Genomic DNA, 11,047 nt, shown 5'->3' on the forward strand with positions numbered 1-11,047 from the left:
TGGGTCTCAAAGTACACCTTTCTAGCATTTTGCTGGCTATTTTGAAACTCTTTTGTAAAAGAAATTTACATGCATAGAAGAAACCTCCATTTGCAAGGATGTCTGCCTGTGTGCACTGGGAAAAGAAAGAGGACTCAGTCACTAGAAACTCTGTCCATTGGGGTGAAATGTACATGGCAAATCTTACTTTTGTTTAAGGTGTCTTTCCTGGCCGTCTTAACTGGGTTTTTGCCTATACCCTTCTTTACTGAGTTGAGCATATGATGGTACAATATGTAGGCCTGAGGTCTTAATTCTGTGATTTTGATCACAGCTTGAGTCTGATCATGCTGAATGCTATGTAATCACACTGAAACTTTAAGGAAGCAGATCCCAAAATAGACCGATTTTTTAATTCCCAGTTTTTTTCCCTGATACAGGAAATTTCAGCAGAATAGGAAAATTCTCTTTGCTATAACCCTGAAGTAACCATTTTTGTTTTGTTCTGTTCTGTTTCCTTCTTCTCACTTTATAAAACCCCCTGTTCTGCTATTTCCCTGTGGAATCTGAGACCAAATACGTCCCTTGATGATGGTGTCGGGGTGATGTCAATGCTTACACAGTTTTGCTCAATCTCTCAAAATTGAGAATTTGACCAAAATGGAGAGGTTGACCAAAAGAGATGAACTGTTAAGTTTGGTCTAAAGCCGCCTTCTGACATGTTTTAGGTACAGCCTAAAAGTATCTGCGTCCATAGTGAACTTTTGATGAATAGAGTCAAACTCTGTAAGATATTTGAAGGGATTTATTCTGAGCCAAATATGAGTGACCATGGCCCGTGACACAACCCTCAGGAGGTCCTGAGAACATGTGCCCGAGGTCATCGGGGTGCAGCTTGGTTTTATACATTTTAGGGAGACATGAGACTTTGATCAAATATTAGGTTCATGCAAAAGTAATTGTTGTTTTTGCCATTCAAAGTAATTTAAATACATTTGAGAAATACATTGGTTTGGTCCAGAAAGGCAGGACAACTCAAAGTTGGGTTTTGGGAGCTTCCAGCTTTCAGGTAGATTTTAAAATTTACTCATTGACAATCGGTTGAGTATATCTAAAGATCTGGGATCAATAAAAAGGAATGACTGGGTTAAGATAAAGGATTGTGCAGACCCAAGTTCTTATTTGCAGAAGAAGCCTTCAGGTAATAGGCTTCACAGAGAATAGGTTGTAAAATGTTTCTTATGAGACTTAAAGTCTGTGTTGATATTAATGCCTGACAGGTATCATGAGGCATATGTGACCCCCACTTCCTGGCAAGGCCTGAAACAGTGTCTCAGGTTAAACTTTGAAGCAGTCTTGGCTGAGGAAGAAGTCTATTCAGATGGATGGGGGGCCTTAGAATTTTATTTTTATTTTACAGAACTGGCACCTAATTGAATGTGTGAATAGAAAACACCTAGGTGCTCAGGAAAATGGGTAGTGAATTATTCATCTTCATATACCAATCACAGAGTTTTGGCCTGTCACAGGCAGCCAGCTGTTCAAACCACATTCAAATAAGGTGAATGCTGAGCTGTAACCAATCCGGCTGCTTCTGCACCTCACTCCTTTTCTGTACATCATTTTCCTTTTTCTGTTCATCAATTTTCTCTCACTACACAGCAGCGCAGAGCTGCTCTGAACCTATTTTGTTTCTGCGTCTAATTTTTGAGCCTGATTTGTGAATCATTCTTTGCTCAAATTCTGTTAAATTAGGCCGAGTGCGGTGGCTCACGCCTACAATCCTAGCACTTTAGGAGGCTGAGGCAGGCAGATCATTTGAGGTTAGGAGTTCAAGACCAGCCTGGGCAACATAGCAAAACCCCATCTCTACTAAAAATACAAAAATTAACCAGGCGTGGTGGCGGGTGCCTGTAATCCCAGTTACATGGGAGGCTGAGGCAGTAGAATCGCTTGAACCTGGGAGGCAGAGGTTGCAGTGAACCAGGGTTGTACCACTGCACTCCAGGCCAGGCAACAGAGGGAGACTCCAGCTCTAAAAAAATACAAATTAAAATTAAATTATGTTAAATTAAAACTGAAGTAGATGGGAAATAGGAGATGAGAAAATTGGAAGCTGAGAACATATCTAAGTGAGGAAAATCTTCGGTCTAGTATGATTTTCAGAAAGACAAACGAGAAGAGAAAACAGAGGTGCTGTGTGATTTCAAAATGACACGCCATGCAGGGCTTTTCCCCCTTATAATGACCAGTACTTGGTAGGCCTTCAGTAAAGAGACTTGGGACATTGCATTCTGGGAATTGTTCTTGGAGAGCTTTCCTTGTAAGCAGAAACAGAGCCCATTCTTTTTAAATGCTTCATAATACTCTATTGTCTAGAACTGAATAGCCTACTTCACTACCCATTCCTCTGTTCAGAACAGCTAGGTGTTTCTATTTAATATTTTTAAATATTTTTTGGCATTACAAACAATGTTGTAATAGATACCCTAGAATACTTCTCCTTGAAGATGTTTGAGTATTTCTCTAAGAAATATACCTCAAAACAAGATGTCTGGGTCATGGCATATAAGCATTTTAAATTTAAAATTCAAAGTTTGACCTTTCCGCATGACACACAAAGTTGCACTTCCACTAGCAGAGCTGTAGGGGTCCATTTCTCTAAACCTTAGCCACTACTGGATGTTAACAGTCTTTTAAATTGTTTTTCAATCTACTAAGTTAAAAAATAACCTCTCATTTTTATCTTCATCTGCGTTTGCCTGACTAGTATTGGGGTTGAAGTTATTTTTTTGTCATTTGTATTTTTTTGTTCTGTGAATTTGACCATTCTTATTCTTTCAACATTTTTATTAGATTATTTGTCTTTTTTCTTATTGGTTTATAGGAGCTATTTTTTTTTTTTTTTGAAATAGTAGAATCTTGCTCTGTCGGCCAGGCTGGAGTGCAGTGGCACTATCTTGGCTCACTGCAACCTCCACCTCCCTGGTTCAAGCGATTCTCCTGCCTCAGCCTCCCAAGTAGCTGGGATTATAGGCACCTACTACCACATCCAGCTAATTTTTTTATATTTTTGGTAGAGATGGGGTTTCACTATGTTGCCCAGGCTAGTCTCGAGCTCCTGACCTCAGGTGATCCACCTGCCTCGGTCTCCCAAAGTGCAGGGAGTACAGGCATAAGCCATTGCTCCCAGCCCTTATAGGAACTATTTTATAGTGTGGATAGGGGCTTTTTCATCTTACATGTTACCAGTATTTTATTCTAATCAGTTTTGTCTTTTAACTTTGTTTAAGGTAGCTTTGATCCTACAGACGTGTTTATTAAGTAATCAGAATTATCTGGGATTCGTGTCTTGCTTGAATAAGCTTCCTTACCCACAAGATTGAATAACTGAACCTTTTCTCCCTGAGGTTAAATTGACTATATATAATAAACGGGGTGTGTGTAGTGTGGTTCTTCCCACTGCACTAATTATCTGTTCTAGGCCAATATCACACTTTTTAAAATTCATTATAGTTTATGGTATATTTTGATGTCTGATTGGGAACATCCTCCCTCCGTTTTCTTTCTGTAAAGGTTTTATACGTGGAGCTAATTTGTACTTTTATCCCTCTTCCTTTGGGTGTTGGAAACAATTTCAGTTGGTTTGAACAGTCTCTCCTGCCAGTTTCTCTAGGATTGCTGTAGATGGGAGGGTGTGGTTGGGCAGAGGGCACCATCTCAGGGCCCTGCCCATATATCACTCTAGTATATCCCCTGCAGTGCACACTACCTCCTTCCTAGAAAGCCCAAAGTTTGACTTTTTCTTCCCATATCTTGCTAAGCCATTGTTTCCAGTAGGGCTGCTGCCCAGTGGAGGAAAAGCCCCAGCACGCACACACAAAATACATAAAATACATTGGTAATATATTGAACTGTAATTCAACACATTACCACAAAAGAAGGAAGTTTATATTCCTTATTAGGGGCTCAGATGGGCTTTTCCAAGACTGTGTGCTCCTTTACATTTACTGACTCTCGGGCCCTATTTACTTTATACACTTCTTCCAAATACCCACACAGCCCAATCTACCTGTTAACACGGCATTACCGTATTCCTTGGAAAATTATAATCATGGCCTTTCTGTGCTAATGGTGCCTTGGACTCGTTCCTGAACTGGCCCATTAGAAAGGATCTTTACATTATCTGAAAATGCCTCTCAATGAGTTACCAATTTAAGTATTATCATCCTACAAATTCCTCCCTTGGTAAATTCCATTTGCCACTCAAACATATGGTTTTGTCCATTTCACTCAATCATTCCGTATAAATTGGTAAACAGGCTCTTCTCTTCAGCTACTAAAGATAAAATCTCCATGGCTTGACCACCTTGGTTTGCCCTAAAATTAAAGCTGTTAACACCAAACATTGTACAAGGACGACAAATTAATTACTAAGGTTTTTTTTTCTTCTCATCATGTTTCACACCTAACATTCTTTTTATCATTAAGCAATATGATATTTATTCTCTAATAGTGAAGTTGGAAGCAGAGGTGAATTTATGCATTTCTTTGCATTTGTGAGATAAATCTAACATTATGTGTACTTATAGTTGCAATGAAGTTGATGAAATTCCAGATAGCATTTGAATTTCTTGTCATCTAGGAGAGGGGCAGAACCATCACAGGTAAGAGTTTTGTGCCCAAAAGGCCAAGGCATAGCTGTCTTCCTTGGTAGTTACTGTTCTTTACAAAGAAGAACCCCAGGCCTTTGTTCACACATCTCCCTCTGTCTAGTGTTCACTCCCTCTCCTCTTCACCTGGTTAAACACTATTCATCGCTATGGTTCCATCACCACCCAATGTTCATACAGATTAAGTGACTGCCTTTGGAGCTTACTTAATAACCCAGGTGTATGCCATCCTTGGCCCTGGTTTTTAATGACCTGCTTCTCCATTTATCTTTTTCACTGCAATGAAAGTTCCCTGCAGGCAGAAACCTGGTGTTACTTTTAGTTTGGATGTGTGTCCCTGCCCAAATCTCATGCTGAAGTGATCCCCCATGTTGGAGGTGGGGCCTAGAGGGAGGTGATTCGATCATGGAGGCAGATTTTGCATGAATGGTTTATTACCATCCCCATGGTGCTGTCCTCGTGGAAGTGAATGAGTTCTCACGAGATCTGGTCACTTAAAAGTGTGTGGCACCTGCTGCCTCTGTCACTTGCTCCTGCTTTCACCACATAACATGTGTGCTCCCTGTTTGCCTTCCGCCATGATTGTAAGCTTCCTGAGGCCTCCTCAGAAGCAGAATTAAATCTGTTTTCTTTATAAATTACCCAGTCTTGAGCATTTCTTCATAACAATGTGAGAATGGCCCAGTACACTTACATTTGTGGCCAAGCATCTGGTGGGACACAGAGTAGGTGTCTATCGTACATATGAATAAAGAGAAATAATGGGCTTCATAGCAGACATGCACAGGTAGCTCTGTAGCCAGAGCACTCAGATTGCCCTTTGCAGATCCAAGGGCAGAGGCAAGGGGGATGGGAAAGGAATGGCTTGAATTTAAGACATAACAGACATCATTAGTAAAACACAGGAATGACAGTGACATAAATTCACAAGCGTTAAGAGACGTAAGTGGACAATAATGGTAATAGGTCACTGAGGGAGAATCCTCTGGTTATCTTCCTTAGCCTAAAACTGGTATCTAGTCAGTAGTACTGATGTAGTGAAAAGAGAGGATTGTAAGATTTGACTAGCTGACAGAGATGCGTATGTCTTTAGGACCAGAGAACTGTTAGAAAAGTTTGATTTCACCAGGGACAGTGGCTCATGCCTGTAATCCCAGGGCTCTGAGAAGCCAAAGTGGGAGAATCACTTGAGCTCAGGAGTCCAAGGCCGGCCTGGGCAGTATAGAATGACCTCATCTTTACAAAAAAAAAAAAAATCCAGGTGTGATGGCACATGCCTGTAGTCCCAGTCACTCAGGAGGCTGAGAGGGAGGACCACTTGGCCCAGGAGGTTGCGGCAGCAGTGGCTATGATCACACCACTGCACTCCAGCCTGGACGACAGGGTGAGACCCTGTCTCAAAAAAATAAGGAATTTTTTAAAGTTTGACAACTGGGGTCAGGTATGGTAGCTTGTGCCCATAATCCTAGCACTTTGGGAGGCTGAGGCGGGCAGATCACTGGAGGCCCGGAGTTTGAGACCAGCCTGGCCAAGTTGGTGAAACCTCATCTCTACCAAAAGTACAAAAGTTAGCTAGGCACAGTGGCACACCCCTGTAGTCCCAGCTGCTTGGGAGGCTGAGGCATGAGAATTGCTTTAACCTGGGAGGCGGAGGTTGCTGTGAGCTACTGCACTCTAGTCTGGGCAACAGAGCAAGACCTGTTTCAAAAAAACAAAAATAAATTTTAAAAAGTTTGACAATTATCTCATTTTGACTTTATATAGTTTAATACCAGTGGCAAGGAAGTTTTCACCAAATGTGGGATAAACTAGTAGAAAATTGTAGTGAGGATGAAAAGTTTTCACATATATTCTTTAAATGGTGCTGTTTTAATACCCAAAAGGAAGCCCGAGAGTTAGTATTTATTCATACATGAGTGTCCATTGTTACACATTTCGGATCTTTGAAAGCTTGTGAGGGGTATTTTTAAATTCATTAATTGAGGCATTTCTACAAATCAGGAGATGTAGTAGATGGTGCTTCCTATTGCATTATTTTTTCCAATTTTCTGCCAGTTTAGTAAGAAGAAGCCTCCAACAGGCCTTTTCTGTCTGAAGATGCGTCCAAACAGTGAACAGACGTTTACTGTTTACAGGACTGGATAATAGGAATGGTGTGGGGGGGAACAGTGAGGACATTTCATTCTTTGTTTTTTTATATGTCTGTATTATTTTTCTTTTAAAAGTGTGTATTATACTTGTGATCATATTAAAACAAAGCAAAAAAACAACCATCTAAATCGGTGTGCATAGGGGCCTGGCGAGGAGCGAGGCAAGAGGTCCGCCTAACGCTGGGCAGCCACTATGGGACCAGCCCTTTTTAAGGTTTGGTAAGTATTCTTCACTACATTTTCAAATATTTCTGGCTTCCAGTGGAAGGCAGGAAGGGAAATCTGAGTCTGAATATTTACAGGCACATCTTTCTATTTTCTTTACTTTTTTTTTTTTTTTTTTGGTCAGGACTGTGCAAGAAAATAGAAAAGGCTAGAATGAGACTTCCAAAATCTTGGTATTTCAGCCTGCAGTTGATCCTCTCAACCACCAGGGGACGCTTGTGAGTCTCTGCAGGAGAAGATGGACGTGAGCAACCTCAATCTAAACTTTCGTAAAACATTATGAGAATTTCTTACAATTTTTTTTTTTTTTTTAGCTCATCAGCTATTGTTAGTGTTAGTGTATTTTATGTGTGGCCCAAGACAATTCTTCTTCCAGTGTGGCCCAGGGAAGCCAAAAGATTGGATACCCAGATCTAAGTATAAATTTTTAGAAATTTCGGAAATTTGACAAATCACCAGATTAACCCACGGAGAAATGAAGTATAGGTGTTTCTTTAAAAAATATATATTATATCATATTATTATTATTTTTTGTAGAGATGAGGTCTCATTATGTTGCCCAGACTGGTCTTGAACCCCTGGGCTCAAGCAATCCTCCCACCTTGGCCTCCCAAAGAGCTGGGATTACAGGTGTGAACTACTGCACCTGGCCAGGTATTTCTTGATGCATTTTTATGAGCAGGTCAGAAAAGTTTTATACTGGTAAGTAATTCCACTTTCTCCTCAATTAGGAAACGGTGATGTTCTGATTTCTGCCTGAACATGTCCATCATCTAAACTCTAAATTCATATTTAAGATTATGGACATTAAGCTGACTTAATCAAAATGTGTAAGGTGTACACATATTCATCTCATTCCAAAGCTTTTGGTTGACCCCATGCAATAAAAAGACAGACATATCTCAGACTTGCCACCTACCCACAGCATAAATGAAAAAACCTTTGTTTCCTTCCTGACCGTGGGTGGCATCACATAGCAATCTTGTATTCATTTAGCCAAAAACGGCACAAAACTCAGCCCCCCAACCAGTTTCTCCTGTTTTTTCCAACAGTTGACAGCAATTCCACCACACTAAGACTCAGGGTCTTTTTTGACTTCCCCAATGTGTATATAGAGTTCTCATAAAAACATGTACACAAATGCATTACGCATAACGGCAAAAACATAACAAAAGCAAACTGAAATGACCCAAATGTCTATCAACAGTAAAAGAAATAAATTATGATAGGTTCATAAAATGGAATACTATACAGCAAAGATAATGTAAAAAGTATAGATCACTCATCAACATTATACTGATGGAAATAAGCCTGACACAAAAAGGATTCCTATCATGGGATTCCATCTATATAAATTCAAAAATAGGCAGAAGTAATCAATGATATTAAAAGTAAATGGAATAGCCACTTTTGAAGAAGAGGTGAAATGTGTGTTATATTGGGGGAAATCTGGCTGAGAGAGCAAATTCTCCTTAATTGAGCCTTTTTTGTTTTATTCAGGCCTCTGTTGGATTGGATGGGGTCCACTTTTACTGGGGAAGGCAACTGACTTTACATGGTCTGCTAACTCAAATGTTAATCTTATCCACAAACACCCTCACAGGCACTCGGCATCATGTTTAGCCAAATATCTAGACCCCTTGTGGCCCAGTCAAATTGATGTAAAATTAACCATCACAGTTTTATACATAGTAAAAGCTCAATAAATAGTAGATTGGTCGACTGATTTCATCTACGAATTAAAGCTATTTTGATATCAAACTAGCCCTGAATTTTTTTGTTCTGGCTAAAATATTTTGTTATAAACTTTTAAATGTGGGAATACTATTGATTAAGTCAAATGCAATGTAGCTTTTTGTGGTTGTCATATATGCAAAAAAAAAAAAATCTGGGTGAAATGAATATTGGAGCAGGGCTGCTTTCTGTAGGATAAAGAAATTCCTTGTAGGCTGGGCATGGTAGCTCATGCCTGCAATCCCAGCACTTTGCAAGGCTGAGGCAGGTGGATAACTTGAGGCCAGGAGTTCGAGACCAGCCTAGCCAACATGGTGAAACCCAGTCTCCACTAAAAATACAAAAAATAGCCAGGCGTGGTGGTGTGTGCCTGCAATCCTAGCTACTCAGGAAGCTGAGGCACAAGAATTGCCTGAATCCGGGAGGTGAGGTTGCAAGTGAGCCGAGAGCACACTCCAGCCTGAGCGACAGAGTGAGATTCTGTTTTAAAAACAACAAAAAAGAAAAGAATAAAAAAGAAAATTCCTTGTAATTCCTTGATAACTGGCACCTACCCGCTACTTCAAAGTCTCATCTAGAGCTACTTCCTTCATCACCCACTTTCTTTTTGGCCACATCGTAAGCAATACAAAACTCCACGTGGCTGCCTAGTCCCATGCTGATCCCTTTGCGTGGACCATTCCCTACAGTCCCCACTCTTTTTTTCTTACCTGCCCAAATTTATGTGCTTATGTAATGTATTATTTGGTTAGTATTTGTTCAGCCTCATTTCTTTATCTGCTTCACAATTCCCACCTACTCTTCAGCCAGCACAGTCTATTGGGGCACATTGATCACATTTGTGCCCACATCTGTTTTTCCTACTAAAATGTAAGTTTCTAGAAGGCTGATACCAGTATCCCAAATAGCTGTCCCAGTGCCTGCAAATGGTAAATGCTAGTAGAAATTTTTGGAACCAAAGATTTAACTCTAAAAATAGTGCTCTTATTTAAAGGGATCTAAATCTTTCCCATTTGTCATTTCTAACCTTCATAGACTGTCAACAATATGTTGCAAAGGTAGCATAAGAATCTGTAAAATTACAAATAGAAATAAATTAAGGACAGATTGAATTATCCTAGTAAACACATGGATGCCTTTTGAGTTCATGAAATGTCTATTCCCCTGTAGACTCCCTTACTAATAAAAAGATCAACCCCTTGATATTTTAATTTGTAAAATCTTAAGTTGGTGGTAACATAAAATCATTTATTCATATTTATATCCATATACCCATTCTATAGGTATTATTTATTGGTATTTATTGAATAACTACATATAAGCTGCTTGAACTTTTCAGATATTTTGACTTGGGTTAGGAGTGTGGATTTCCTTGTCTATGTGTCTTACGACTATCAGCCAGACTAAATAGATTTATGAATAAATGTCTCTGAACCAAAGGCATAGTTATTTTGAGTTTGATCTGCTGATTTGTCCCTGAGTCTCTACTTTCCCCATTTTTGGCAACTTTATCTCTACCTGCAAATTCTCTACCAACTTCAGTTTCTAGAATCCGTTGCAACCTGGAAAAGGTTGTTCTTAACCGGTTTCAGCGTCACTTCCACACAGGCATTGCATCATCATCCTTGTTGTGGGCCTGAAATGAATGCTGTAGGAGTTTGCTCCATAACAAAGAACCACAAAGTGTGAGTGTCTTAAATAACAAAAAGTAATTGTCTCACAGTTCCGGATGCTAGAAGCTCAAAACCAAGGCAGTGGTAACGCCACGCCATGCTCCCTCTGAAGCTTCTAGGGGAAGACCATACCCATCTGTTCCAGCTTCCAGTAGCCCCGGCCACTGCTTAGCTGCTTGGTGCAGCATTGCAATCTCTCCTCCTGTCCTCACCCGGCCATCTTCTCCTTATGTATCTCTCTGGCTTCACATGCTTCTTATTCCACGTGCGTCCCTCGTCTCTTCTTATATGACATCAGTCATACTGAATTAAAGACCCACCTTACTCCATTGTGATGCCATCTTAGCTAATTACACCTGCAATGGTCTTATTTCCAAATAAGTTCACATTCTGAGATACTGGGGTTTAGAACTTCAACATATGAATTTTGGAAGTATACAGTTCAACGCATAACAAGCAGTTTAGTCATCATAGCCCAAACTGGAAACAACCCAAATGTCCATCAACTGGTGAATGGACTAATAAAATGCTGTATTTGCAGACAATGGAATGTTACTCAGAAATGTAAAGGAATGAGTTACCGGCACATAGAAGCATGGATGAATCTCAAATG

The sequence above is a fragment of the Rhinopithecus roxellana genome, chromosome 9 (assembly GCF_007565055.1).
Source record: "Rhinopithecus roxellana isolate Shanxi Qingling chromosome 9, ASM756505v1, whole genome shotgun sequence".
In the NCBI taxonomy this organism is placed as follows: Eukaryota; Metazoa; Chordata; class Mammalia; order Primates; family Cercopithecidae; genus Rhinopithecus; species Rhinopithecus roxellana.